The following is a 15,328-nucleotide window of genomic DNA, read 5'->3' on the forward strand; positions in this document are numbered from 1 at the left end:
TATAATTTTTTTTAAATATTGAGGTATAAGAAGAAAGTTTGACGAAAATGCAATATATCAATTATAAATTATTTTAATTAGTGACACAATGTTTATCTACATTGTGAAAAATCTAATGCAAAAACACAAAAACAAAATCTTAAAAGTAACTTCACGCTATTAAATATATTTCAAAATCGTTAAAAGTTAGAACTAGCTTTATATTCTAACATTTGTCAAAGTTAATACAATATAGTTAAAATTTATTTGAAAAATATACTTTGCTGATCAATTACTAAAAATTCTGCAACATATCATAAAGAGTAAATAACAAGTTTTTAAAAATTCGAACGTCAAATTTAAGTGCCATAACTAATATATAAAAACAACATTATTAGATAAAAAAAAGTTAAATTTTCGTTTGAAAACTTAAAACTAGTTTATGCTCTGCTTAAAATACACCAAAGAAGGCTAATCAGTGTTTATATATAAAAAATATTCAAAAAATAGTTCTACAAAATAAATTAAAATTTTCTACAAATTTCGCATAAATTCGTATAAAATGCATATAATAAATTTTGTTAGCATTCGCAAAAAAGCATAGTCGGTTTATTACAGTTCTAAAAGCAAATAATTTTTATATATCATAACCTTTATAATAAGTATCAAAAAAGGATTAGAGTCTAATATGCATGAAGGGATAGTTTTGCACAAAGACGTTTTTGCACGAAGACGCTTTTGCACGAGGGGTCACTTTTTCATAAGTTGAAAATTTTTAGTTTTTATTTTATTAACTTAAATTGTTTTTTTTTACTTTCACTATTACTCCTAACCCTTACCCTCGGTTGGTTTTTTTTCTTTTCTTTTTTTATTTATTTTTTATAACTTTTTTTTTCTTTTTTTTTAAATTTTTAAAACAGTTTTATTAGATTTTTTTCTATCACTACTACTCCTTACCCTTATCCTCGGTCAGAAACTTCTTTTTTTGTTTCTTTATGTTTTATGTTAGTTTTTTATGTTTTAGTTTTCTCTAAATATTTCGTTTTTTTTTTTGTATTTTTACTATCACTGTTACCCCTAACCCTTGCCTTCGAGCGGTAACTTTTTTTTTGTTAATTTATCTTTTTGTTTTTACTTTATTTTTTTTATTTTTAACTCCTGGATAAAATGACCCTTCGTGCAAAAGTGACGCTCCGTTCATGAGTTTTTGCTTACAAAAGTGAATCCTCGTTCATATTAGGCCCTTCGTGCAAAAATGTCTTGATACATATTTGATCCGTTCCCATTGAAAACTATGAATGATAATCAAAAATTATATCAATTTTCAAAGTACATTTCAAAAAATAAAATATTCTAAATATAACAAATTCCTGTTACAAAGTAAATACACTCTTTTTATAAAGCTTATGCAAAAGTAATAGTATGTTTACTACCTGCCCGTCTATTGCAAAAATAAAGTTCAACAACTCATCTTTCGTTTCATAAGCTTGTTGAGTTTTGTAGTCAACCAAGTATTTAACGCTTAAGTTAAGAGTCGTAGAGTTTTTGTTTTCAAAAAACTTGTCCGCATTTTCAAGGTCTTCAGCAGTAACAAAATCAAACTTTTCGGCTGAAAATTAAAAATTAGGCAAAACTTATAAATAAAACTTTGAATATAAACTCTTAGGTTTTACATGTATCCAGTGTAGAAGTAATCTTTAGTTAAAAAGCTTACTTTTCTTCCTTTAAAATTAAGTTGTTGCATTAAAACTTAAAATTTTAAAGTTTAATATCTACTTTTACTATAAAATATTAATTATCATATAATTTGTATGTTTCCAATAAAAAAAAACGGTTAATATAAAATACCACTATAAATGTAAAGACTAAAATTATAACTTTTAAAAACTTATAATTTTAAGATTTATAATTATCATAGTTTATTGAACGACAAAAATTAAATTGCTAAAAGTATTTTATCCTAGGACCTAATGCGCGAAAAACTTTTCGGTTATCGAATCGTACACCACAGATATCTTTTAACGTCTTGTCTAGGACAAGATATAACTAAAAAATTAAGTAACAAGCAGTTAATAGGTAGTTAAAGCACTTTAGAATGTATAAAAGTTTTATTTTATTACTAAGCTGTAACAAAAAACCAATAAAAGGTAAATATTAAATCTAAAAAACGTTAAAGTTAAAGCTTTCTGAAAACGTGATATAAGCTACTTGATTTAAAGTATATAAATTTAAGTTAGTGAATAAAAGTTTGCTAATTTATACTTTATATAGTTTTTAATAACAGTTCATCAGTATAAATGAATGTAGTTTGTTTAAATACTTTTTTTTCAATTGTTTTTAAAATAAGTTGGGCTAAAAATTTTTTACAAATAAACTCAATTTGTTTTTAATAATTATACAAGTAAATACAAGTTGATTTAAAACTAAATATTACCTGTTTCAGTAAATAAGTTTTTTTCTGTACCAGATTCTCTCCTAAACCTTTTTTGCTTCCGTTCAAAACTTTCACCTTTGCTTGTATGTATTATCTTAGTAAAAAAAAATGTTTTTTCAATATCTCTATCAATATGTTTGCTTATACTTTTAAATACAACAAGTTTATTTTCCTTAACTATTATTAAATATTGTTACATTTGTCTTTAAAATAGATATATAAACTCAACTGTTTTATTAGGTTATAATTTTAAATCGTTTTTTAACTAGTTGTTGATAGAAATAATTGGCAAATATTAAATAATCAACTTATATTTTGGTCATATAATCAATTTTAAAGTGCATGTCACAATAAAACTAATTTGTTTCTAATGATAAAGTTTGAGTTGAGCAGTGTATGGCGAACGGGCCATATCCGGTCTGCAAAATATTTTTACCTTGTAAGTAACTTGTTTAAAAATAGAAAATCAAGAATCTATTTAAGAAACGAAAAAAAAAGTGTCTCAAGTTTTATTTTCTTTTCATAATAATGTCAATTTAATAAATGTTTTGTTACACTTTTGTTTTTTTTTTTAATATTTTTGACTTTTCTAGAATAAATTTCATATTACACAGTCTTTAAAGACTTTTTTTGACGAGTCAGGCCAGCAAAAGATTTTTTCCTGTAAATCTGGCCTACTGAATAAAATTTGTTCATTCGTAGTGTAATACGTATATATCTTTTTTTAAATAAATGATTCAAAGGAACTTAAATAATCACAGGAATTATTTTAAAATAAGTTGAGAGTTTTTGAAATGTATCGGACTTTCTTTTTTATTTATGATTAATTATAAAATGCTGTAACACTTTAACAGTGTTTTTCGCAGTCGAAAGTGGCTTTCTTTCTTTTTTCTCAAATTTATTTACCTTAAAGTCAGTAAACACGCTTGTTTTTTGACTTAGTTTTAGTGACTTTAGTCGAGCACGAGTCTATTACGTGTAAAGCGTCTGTTTTTTATATGAAGTTTTTAATTAAAGTAGCTTATTTTGTACCTTTCAGTCAGCAGTTGTTGTACTTTTTATCGCATTTTCTATTCATCGTAATACAGTTTTTTGTTTCTAAGACTCGATTTCTTTATATACTATTAGTTTTAGCATTCTAACAATCTTACTACTTAATTAGGCTAAGCTTAAATGATAGTCTGAGTTATTTAGCTAAATCAATTCTAAACATTTAAGTAACCGTCACCGATATTGTTATAACGCGTTAAGTCAGTTAATATCCAGGTTCGCGTAAACACAAGTAACAATTTAACCATAGGTCGATCGGTAAAATACACTACTTAACAAACAATGATGTTTACATTTATAATAATTTATTTTATAATTAACTAATTGAGAACATAAACTTACAACTTTTGGGCATAAAACAACTTTAACAGTTGTTTCCGAATCATCAACATATTTTCCATTGAAATTGCAAGTTTCATTGTTTGAAGCATCTAATTGTAAAATAAAAGGTCTTCTTTTATCTATTCTTACCGAAACAAAAATGCTTTTAACCTGAGAGTTGATTAAGTTTGAAAAATAAAATAAAATTATGTACCAATTTAAACAAAGGTAATATAAAATTTTGAAATTAAATAAATGTTACTCAAATTTGAAACATTTTATTGTAAACAAGCAAGTTAAATAAATGATTTTTATATTTTTATTTTCATATAAAAAACAAAGTTTCGTCCCACTAAAAATATAAATTGTTAACAAATTTTCAAGACTGATCTTTGCTATTAGGTGAATATAAAACTATCATAAAAGTTCAAAACAGTAATTAAATAAACAACACAAAGTTATTATAAAAGTATTTTATCTTACTTTATACGAACGGCTGTATTTTTCCATATAGTACTGTTGTGTGACACTCTTAGCATTACACAACTCTTTACTAATCATCATTCCGTTTCTTGTTGAAACGAAAATGTCTGAAATTTCTTCGTTTCTAAGAGAAGCACAAAAGACAAACTGTAAAAAACAATAAACTCTTTCGCTCTTTCTAACAATAAACTCGTACATTTACTAATTATAAGAGTAAAATAAAACTATTGAAAGTAATTACTTAATATGATTGTTTATACAGTTTCCAAAATAGTTTTTCCAGAAAATAATTTTGGAAAAACTGTTGAAATTAAAATTTTATACTGAAGACGATAAGCTTTGTTTACGTATTTTTCATAAACATTAATACCAAGTAAAGTTTAAAAGTTAAACTTAAAAATTTGCCCATTATTTTAACTAGTGTTAATTTATTAGCCTAGTTAAACTATTGTAAGCAAAATTTAATAAAACATATATTTTAATATCAAACTTTAAACAAGTATGTAGCTATCTAAGTTGAAAAATATTTAATATTGAGTTTTTATATTGAAACTAATTTTTATGTACTTAATTAAGTATAGTCTTACTTAATTAAATGGTGCGAACATCCCAACTTTTTGATGATATCCGAAATAAATATTGACTAATTAACATACATCAATGCTTTGAATAAAAGCATTTTTAACACTTAGGTTTTAATAATTGCAATGAAATCTTAAAACAAAAACAAACTAAATGTCTAAAAAAATAAACATTGCTTCACCTAGCCCTACATCAGATTTTATAACCGTTTTCTAAACGTATATTACTTTATTTACGTATATTAGAGATATTACCTAAAAAACTTATTTTTCTTGAAGCTTTATAACAAAGTATGTTTAATTTTTTTGAAAATTTAGCATTATTATTGTGTTTTTCAAATTTTTCATATAGAATCTAAAAAAAATTGCTCTAGCATTATAAAGTGAACGTTTTTTTAAGTACCGAAAGTTTAATTTCTTGAAAAAATTAAAGGGCTTCAACTCAAAAAGTAACATATACTTGAAAAAAAAACACATTTAGTCTTATTAATATCTATAAGATACTTTTTATTTCTGCAAAAACTTGAAATTTTTTTGAGACGTTACTGATTTAGTTTTTAAACATTGTAATTTTTATATACACTTTCATAATAAGACCTACATACGTTTATTACGTATTATTTTATTTCAAACTTTTATAACTTTTTGAAATATGGTCTCTTAAATATTAATAGAAAAAATACTATCGGAATTCGAGCTATCCAAATTTGAATTGTCATGTAACTGGAATTGTAATTTTGTACCACATGATGAATATTTTACTGCTATTTTTTATACAGTTTTTCTCATCTAATAGAAAACTTAATTGTTTTATCTTATTCTAATTTTAAGTTTTAAACAAATAAAGTTTAACAATTGTAATTTTTTTTTTTTGAAAATTTAAATTTTTATTGTTGAAAACTATTAGTCACAATTTCAGAACCACAAACAAGTATTAATTCCTTTAGAACTTATAGTCATAGAAACTAATAAATTGTTTAAACAAAAACAATTGTAGGTAGCTTTTACAAAATAAAGTTTTGTATGAAGTTAATTAACTGAAGCAATGTTTTAAGGAACAAAATAACTTTAAAACTTTTTACAATATAAACTAATTATCTTCTTACTTTTTAACACTAAAGATTCCAATAACTTCAAAGAAATGAATAATATTCTTTGTAAGTAATAGTAAAGTAACTTTTTAAAATTATCAAAAATTAATCTTAAAATAGATTATCTATAGTCGTTCCATAATTAAAGTATAGTCTGTTTTACACTTTATAAAATAGGCGTTATTTTTTTACTAACTAATACCAAAATTAAAATAAAATACTAACTTTTGTTGTAACTTGAATTTTTTTTTAAATTATAAGCTTTAAAAACTTAATCTAAACACTGCAGTTGCAAGTAAAACTAAGATACTGACTACATACGTTTTAATAAAAACTCTGCCAGTATTAACTATTATCAACTTTTTTTTTACTTTTTTCTTTTTTAATTAAGTATTTTCATGTTTAAGTTTTATTCTAAATTATTTGTGAAAAAGTCTAATGAAAAACTAAAACAGTATTTCAGTTTTCCAACTTAAAAGATTTGTAGGACGTTTACTATTAAACTATAGGTACAGTTAATTAAGTTAAAATTTTAAACAACTTACAGGTAGACCGATTGCTATCATCCATAGTAAAAGTGTAAGACGCATTCTGAATTTTTTTTTATAAATCTGAAAAAAAAAGTTAGTTAATTATAAAATATGTAAACGTTTTAGCTAGTAGTAAAAACTATTTGCTTTTACTGTAAATGATCTTAAGTAAACACTTAAGCAATATAAGTACAAGGCTAATACTTTGTCATAGTTGAAAATTGTCAAATTTCAACATAAGTATTTTTTTTAATTGTTTAAAAAATATTACCATGAACAAAAAAGCTTATTACCACATTTTAAACAGAAAACATTGTGGCGCTTTTGCCAAAGTTGACCATCAAAGTGAAAATTTTCGATCAAGACGTGTTTTAGCCATTAAACAGCTAACACAGAAAAATCATGTTTGTGCTTTCTTATTATGATAGCTTACAATTATGCTCTTTTATGCTTGTGAGTAAATATTTTAGCCTGTTTTAGGTTAATTTCATAAATATTTTACTTTGAATTTTTTTATTTATCTATGTATTTCTTTACAAAAATGTTATGGTAGGCAATACTTTTCCTTTAAAGTGTAGCCAAGGAAAATTATTTTTAAGTAAACCTGGAAGATCTAAACACCTGGTATAAAATAAGCCTAAAATTATGTTTATTATTGCAACTTGTGGTACAGAAACAAACTAAACAGTTAAGAAGTTTAAATACAATTGTTATCGCTCTTGTATAGGACTTCCTAAACTAATTTTCATAAGTGCGCCCTTGGCAGAAATTTTTAAAATTATCAACTTCTTTTATTAGATATCTCCCCTTTACAAATTAACGACCAGTTTTTTTCCCCTTTCTGATCACTGCCCCTTTATAGCCAAAATAGCCACAAATTGGATTTTTTTTTTACCTGGTTAGTTTTTTTTTTTTTCATATTAAGAATAAATTTTCATAAACTTTAATTTTCATAACAAGAAGATCAAAAAAAAAAATTAGAAAACATAAAATAATTAAATCTTGTTGAAGTTATTAAAACAAAATCAAGTGATAAAAACTAAAGTTTGCTTCTTTTTATACTTTTTCTATAATTTATATGAGCAGGACAAAACAAAAAGGTATCCATCTTATGTTCATTTATAGCTTTCAAAAAAACTTTTAGATTAAATTCTGTGAAAATTTACTTATTCTTAAATTTAAAATATGATATTTACATTTGATAAACATAAATGGAAATACTTAGTTTCAGATTTTAAATAAATGTATTTTAATTATACTACTATAGCATTATAATTAGCTTTTGTTCTTAATAAATACAATATTCTTTGGTCATACTTTTGATAATTTCTTTAAATTGTGCACTTAAAAACAAAAAAATTAAAATGTTATATTAATTTTTTGTTATCTGTAGTAATACTTAAATCATTAAAAAAAAGTTAAACAATATAATGAATGTATTAGTTAGATAATCCAATTTTAGTTAAACTGGATGAATAGTACTTAATAAAAACATTTTATTCTAAACCTGTAATTTTATCAGGAAAAGGTCTAATAGCAAAACTTATTTTAAATAAAAAACTATAACTTGTAAATCTTCAAGAGACCAATTTTTTTTTAACTATCAAACAAAATAAAAACTTCACTTTACTTCTTAAAACCGATTTTTTTATTGCTTACTTTATATGTATATTTTAATTTCTTAAGAAATATATACTTTGTATTCAAAATATATACATATATATATTGAGCTTTAATGGTTTTTAAGTTTAAAGGCTATCATTATATATAACTTTACAGCATTATATGATTTTCCACCAATAGTTTTGTATTATTAAAGTACATAACTGTTTTTATTAATTAAAAACCATGATGTAGTGTGTTGAAGTGTATATAAAGTTTTATGAATATATGTTTATAAAACACACTAAACCTAATGTTTTTTTTTCAATACAAAAACAAAAGTAGATTGTAATAAAATATTGGCTATCAAGTTGAAAATAGTAATAGCCTACAAACTTAAAAAGTCATGACAACAAGCTTATAATAATTGTTTAAGTTATAAAAACTAAAGCTATCAACACTATATGTAGACTTTTATTAATATAAGATACTATACAAAAAAACTAAGATTTTAAAATTAACTGGTATGGCTTTTACGTTAAAACAAATTTATCATACAAAATATATTTTCGTAAAAGTAAAACATTTACAAAACTATATAAATTTGCACATTTAGGTTTTACATAAAAGTTTATAGTTTTTTTTTTCTAGGTTTTTTAATTTTTATCAAGACTCGGTTATTCTAGAATGCACAGTGAAGACTTTAAAAGACCATAAAAGGTCGTACTTTAAAAAACCAAAGATTTTTTCTATAGCAAGTTATTTATTATGGAAGGCTTTCTTTGTATTTGATGATGTTATTCTGTGCTGTGTATTTGTTTTTAAAATAATAAAATACGCAAACTACAGGCTTAAATTACTTTAGATTTTAGAATTTAAAGAAAAATCAATCATTAGTTATTGCTGAATATTATATTATAAAGTATAAGGAAACGGAAATTCTTAATGCGTAATGAACGTTTGTTTGTTTAACCTAAAATGTAAAGTAAATTTAAGCTATGAGCTTAGCGCAATAATAGCAATTAATTATGTATGTTAAGTATGTTTTACTAACGGTTGGTGAAAACTTAATAGAAGGATGTAACAATGGCTTGAAATAGAAAAATAGTTTTGAACAAAATAGCTTTATAAGTATTGTTAATAAAACGATTGCTATTAAGCACTTTTTCTTTAAAGATTTTAAGACTAGTAAGCAGGGGCGTCGCGTGGGATGGAACGCCGGAGCTGTAGCTCCCCCTAATAAAATAAAAAAGTATGTTTTTTTAATTTATTTTAGAGTTTAAGCCTTTAAACACGTTGCTTTAAATGAGCCCTTGCTTGAGCTGTACAACCCCAAACTACGTCAAAGTAACTTTATTTTAAAGCAGAGGAATTGAGCTTTTAAATTATATAATATTATAATATCGTTTTATTCAAGCTTAAAAAATAAGATAGTTTAGTTGTCATGAAGTTCAACAAAAATTACAGCCAAAAGTGCACATGAACATCGTTATTTTCCCTGCTAAATTAGTACTTTTCAAGTTCTTATATTTGATGTTCAAATGTACGTAAAATAAGAGCTGCAAGCTCAACCTGTGTCAGCTGCATCATAAATGTTTACAAGTTTTCAATACAAAAATTTTTAAAAGTTGAATTCTGGAGCTGCGTGAATTTTCAGTACCATGTGAATTAAATCATGATCCTTGTTTAAAATTTTCTACAACGCGAGAACAATTCAACAATTTAAACTCAAGTAGAAGAAACTCAAGAAGGGAATACTCAAGCAGAGGCAACACAAGCAGGGGCAACTCGAGCAAGAAAAACTCGAGCAGGAAAAACTCGAGCAGGGGCAATTTAAGCAAGAAAAACTCGAGCAGAAAAAAACTCGAGCAGGAAAAACTCGAGCAGAAACAACTCGAGCAGGAGCAACTCGAGCAGTGGAAACTCGAGAAGGAATAAACTTATTTTTTATTACTAGTCAGACAAGTCATAAAACTAAGTTAGTAAATTTATAATTCTTCAAATACAGAAACTTACATGGATATAAATAAAAACAAAATTAGCTATAGTCGTTCAGAAAGGGTGATGATATACAAAGGTTAGACATGTTTTTTTGAAATCTTTTTTTTTTTTATTTAATTAAACAAACATCTTAAATTTTTCTTTCTGAAAAATTTGCTATTTCTTTATATTACCTTTATGATTTTAATCTTAACGTTTCAAACAAGGAGATTTTTTAATTTGACAATGTCAATCAGCAGCACCCCCTTACAAAAAGACCAGGCGACGCCACTGCTAGTAAGCAAATTTGAATTTAAAAAAAATAAAATAAATTTAGTTAAAAAAATACAATAAGCAGCGGAAGAACATTTTTTTTTCTTATTAAATCTAAGTTTTGAAATGTTCCTTATTTTGTTACAATTGTATCAAACTGATGAAAATTTGTTGAAATATATTTGTGTTGAATAAAAGACTTTGTTTATTTTTAATCAAGCAAATAGAAGACTATATTCAAAGTTATAAATAACTATCGTTATTACTGCTAAGTTAGTACAAACTTATTAGTTATTGTCTTAAAGTTTTTACTTCGAAAAATGGACAAAAAATTAAATTAATGAACAGTTTTTAGCAAATTCTTTATAACACCAAGACTTGTTTAAAGACTTATACTTATATTATTGTATAATATTGATTAAATATAACAATATTTCTGTCTAAATTAAATATTTATCATGCATAGAAATTAAAACTAATTTAAACTGTTTATCATTAAGTTAGTCTATTTTGTAGGAAGTAAAACAAAAAAAAATACTTTGCACTAGTTATCTTAAACATATTCTTAGTTTTTAATAGTCTATATATATAACTCTTATAAGTTTAGAAAATGTTTTTTTTTTTCAATAGCCACGAAACTTGTTTTGATATCAAATGCATTAAACTAATGTTTTATGAATATATATATTGATAATTTAAAAACAAATTAAAATTAAGTTAGCACTTTAAATCATTTTGCAATCAAATAGCTTACATATGGTATGCCGATTATAAATCCTAATAAATAAGTCAAACAAATCAAAATAAAATTAAGTTAGAGTACTTTCGATTGATTTTCATTCAGCCATGAGAATGATAACATAAATATATAAATTGCTATACACTTAAAGAATGATGAAGTAGTTCTATAACATTTACTACCAATTTATAATCTTAACTATATCTTTCACCTAATGTCAGCAAAATTTAAAACATTAAGTATGCTATCGGACAAACTTATTTTCGCTAAAACAATACAGGTTTAAACTTTTATTAATAAACAAAATTTTTAAATATTTAGATATAGAATATACATATTTTGTTTATTTATTACACTATAATTTTGTGTTTGCTATTCTATAGTTAGTAAGTAAGTTATAAGGTTGGATTTTAAAACTCTTTACACTTCATTCTATTGTTTAGCTCACTAACTTGGTAAAAAAGCTATGTAAAAGAATACAATACCAAGTTTTAAAATGTTTTTATTTTTGCCTTTGACTTTTATTTTTTAAATAAAAATGTTTTTTTTTTTGTAATACTTTTTATATTGTGATAAATGTTACAGTTGGCAACTAAAACTAAAAAACATCTATTTTAAAATCAAACACTGGTTTAAAATTTATGACAATAAAGTTATAAAAAAACTTAAAAATTTTATAAAAGTGTTTAAAAAGAATAGTGAAAAAGATTATTAACTTTTAATTTATTTAGTTTCAAAATAATTTAAGATAACTTTTACATTTTCGTTTTAAAAATTATGTACTCGGTCTTACAAAATAAGTTACTTCTAGAGTAGATTATATGTTTTATGTTTTTTGTTAAGTTTCGCCTTTTTATTTAATAAATTATGAACTTTAAAAATTTCAATATTTTTGAATGTTACATAAAAATTATACAGCACTAAAATATTTAGACTAATTTTACCAACTTGTTGATGTTTTTAAAACTTATCACAGTGTTATGTATAGTTTGGTTTACACTGTTTTATGCTTGGTTTTAAGTATTATAATTTAAAATATTTTCAAGAACTATTTTTGAATTTTGTAACATTAGAGGTTAAAAAAACAATTTTTGTAAAAATTCTTTTTTTTCAATGTTTACTTTTGCCTTGGCTAGTACAACTGTAACTTATCACTTTATATATATTTTATTAAAACACTTAACTTAAGTTTAAAACCACGACATGTTATAAATAATTCAAATAATAAAATCTAACTCGGAATAAGTATTTTAAATACTTAACTTATTAATAAATCCCAAATAGCACTTATTGTAATTTTTACAAAAGCTCAATAAAAATCATAAATAAAATGTCATAAAAATATAGAAACGTATACTACGTTTAAAAATGTTAGTTTTCACATCTAAATAAATTTTGGTTACTGAGATAAATCAGAGAAAACAAAGTCTTTAAAAACTATTTTGGATGTCAACTGGCTATTCTACTTAGAGCTATTGAAAAATATTTTAGTTATTTTAATTAAATATAGCAGAACAATTTCAACACACACTTAATATTTTAAAGTTATAAGAAAAAAATACAATTTTTTGAACTTATTTTATTATATATTTCGATAGTAATTAAAGAATTTACGTCTTTTGAATCACATCGATACTAAAATCATCCGTAAGCGATCTTCTTAAAACACCTATATGAAATTATTGTCAATTACTGTTATGTCAAATATAATAATTATTAGTAAAGAGCTAAAACCTTTAAAACACTTGTATTTATTTACATTATAGTTGCAGAATTAACTTAATTTTCATGTTTTTAATTAATAACTACATACTTTTTGTTCATGTCACTTATTTTTGAAACATATATTCTCATAATAAAGAAGGGAATAAGTTTTTCTTAAAATTGTTTTCGAAAACTATGAATAAATCAAAAAATAAACACTAAAAATATAGTTCAACTCTTTCATTTGATTTTTCAATGCAAAAAAAATAATAGTAGCTGGATTGAGACTATAAACTTTTTAGAATTTTTAAAACAATAAGTATAAGTATATATTACCAATTGTACTTAAAAAAAACAAAACTGTTTATTTTTTAAAACTTTTGCAACGTTTTTAAAAGAAAATCGAGCATATGCTTAAAGTGTTATATTTATAAAAACGAAGTGCTATTTTTTTGTATTAATTCTATGAGTTCAGCTTAAAAGTTGTAGTTTATTCTATGTCTACATAAAGTAATAAATAAAGATAGTTTTTATTTAAACTATGTAAACATAAAAAATGTTTTTATGCATACAATCACATTTACTTTGAACTGAACTAAATAAGTTTTAAAAATACAAAATTGTAAGTATAAACAATTTTTAGTTATAAAAAATAAAGTAGTTTTATATCAAGAATAACTCCATTTTATAATCCACCATAGCTTGTTTAAAAGGTATAATAATATAAGTTTGAATCGCTAGTAATAGTAACAAGTCGGTGAAGTATTTAATTCACTTACAAGAATTATTTATTACTGTTTGTCAATGAGTATGTATGAAATACTTACCTCAGTTTCGAATTAAGAGCATGCACATTTTTTTAGCCTGTTCGACACCTCTTTGCATGTCTCTTCGTTGTCCGGCCTAAAATACAATAACTCAGTCACTTGGGTTTTCATAAAGTATAAAATTTTGCAAAGTAAAAGTTATCACGTTTTTACTAAAAATTTATAAAAGTATAACTTCTTCGATAACTCTGAATGACTAATATTTCATGTTAATGCTTTATAAGTCATAACTAAAAATGGTCTCTTTAAAAATGAATACTTTTTTTTTGAATAACACTTATATTGTTTTACCTTTAAACAAAGTATATAACATACTAGACAGTTTATGCTTACTAAATAGTCTAGCAAAAAAGTTATAAATTTAAACTTTCTGAAACAACAGTTTAAGCATCGTATTGTAGTATTGCAAAAACATACAATTTCAAAATATTCTAGTTTATATCAATAATTTTTGTGTAAAAAAAAAAAATAAAAAAAGCTAAATATTAAATAAAAACACGTTTTAAGTCTTGTATTATAGATTGTTTCGTATTTTAAAGATACAGAGTACACAATAAAATTTGGCAAAGATTCTCATTATTTTTAACTTACGTATCTTCTCCAGTACTCGAAAACATAGTGTTTGGCTCGACTGGTAAAATCCTTTTCCGTATTTTTCTCAACGTCGTTCAAAACTGCTTTGATGTATGAGATTTGGTTCTTAAGCCTGGGCTAAAAATAATAAAACAGTTACACATGCAAACAGATCTGTTTAGGTATATATTTTAAAACTGTTTGTAATCAACTTTTAATGCTTAATAAACTTTTTAATAAATTCAAAAACTTTGAACTTATTAAATATGTTGTTTAAAATATATAAAAAATATAAATAGATTATTAAACGCGGTTCTGAAACTAACTTTATGGATTTTTTTGTACCTACAGATTTCTGGCTTAGGAACAGGAAATGCCTATAATAATACATTAATAAAAGATTTACTTTTACAACTACTACTTAAAACAAAACTTTAAACATATTAATAAAAACTAGAAAAATATTTTCTGTCAAATATCTAACAGTTATTGCATGAAAGAAAAATTTAAGGTTATTTAGTATGAAAACTTTCTCACATCTAATTGATAGTTGGACATTTTCAGTTCAATTCGCAACCTCTTCAGCTCAATTACTACCGTGTTGTCAAATCCATATCTAGAACAAGCATGAAATGGAAACAAACAAAGTAACAGTAGTAACAAAGTTAGTGGCCTGAAAAACATCATTAAAGAAAATGTGCTTTATTTTGTGTTTTCACTAACTTATGTACACTTTAGAAAAGAAAAAAATATTACTTTAATAAAAAATCAAAACTGTTAAATAAAAATGAATCATGTGAATGAACTTGTCAAAAAATAATATTTTAAATATATTTAAAATAAAACATGTAATAATCTTTTAAGCGGAAGTCATCTAAAAAATATCTACTTTAAAAAGAAAAATAACAAATATTACATCTTAAAAATGTTTTTTAACAACGTTAGAATTGTGTAAAGCTATATTCATATTTTTTAAGGTTGTTTTAAAGTATTATATTATAAAATATATGTTTTTTAGGCTTTTTTTTACCGCTTAATCAAATTAAAAAAAAATTTAAATATTAAACGACTACTTCTAAAAACTTTTTCACTACGTAAGAAATATTAAAACCTAATAAAGTCAAAGTTAAATTTATTTTTAAAATTTAGTGTAAAGTTATG

Source organism: Thalia democratica, chromosome 1, assembly GCF_965202585.1.
Source record: "Thalia democratica chromosome 1, ktThaDemo2.hap1.1, whole genome shotgun sequence".
Classification (NCBI taxonomy): Eukaryota; Metazoa; Chordata; class Thaliacea; order Salpida; family Salpidae; genus Thalia; species Thalia democratica.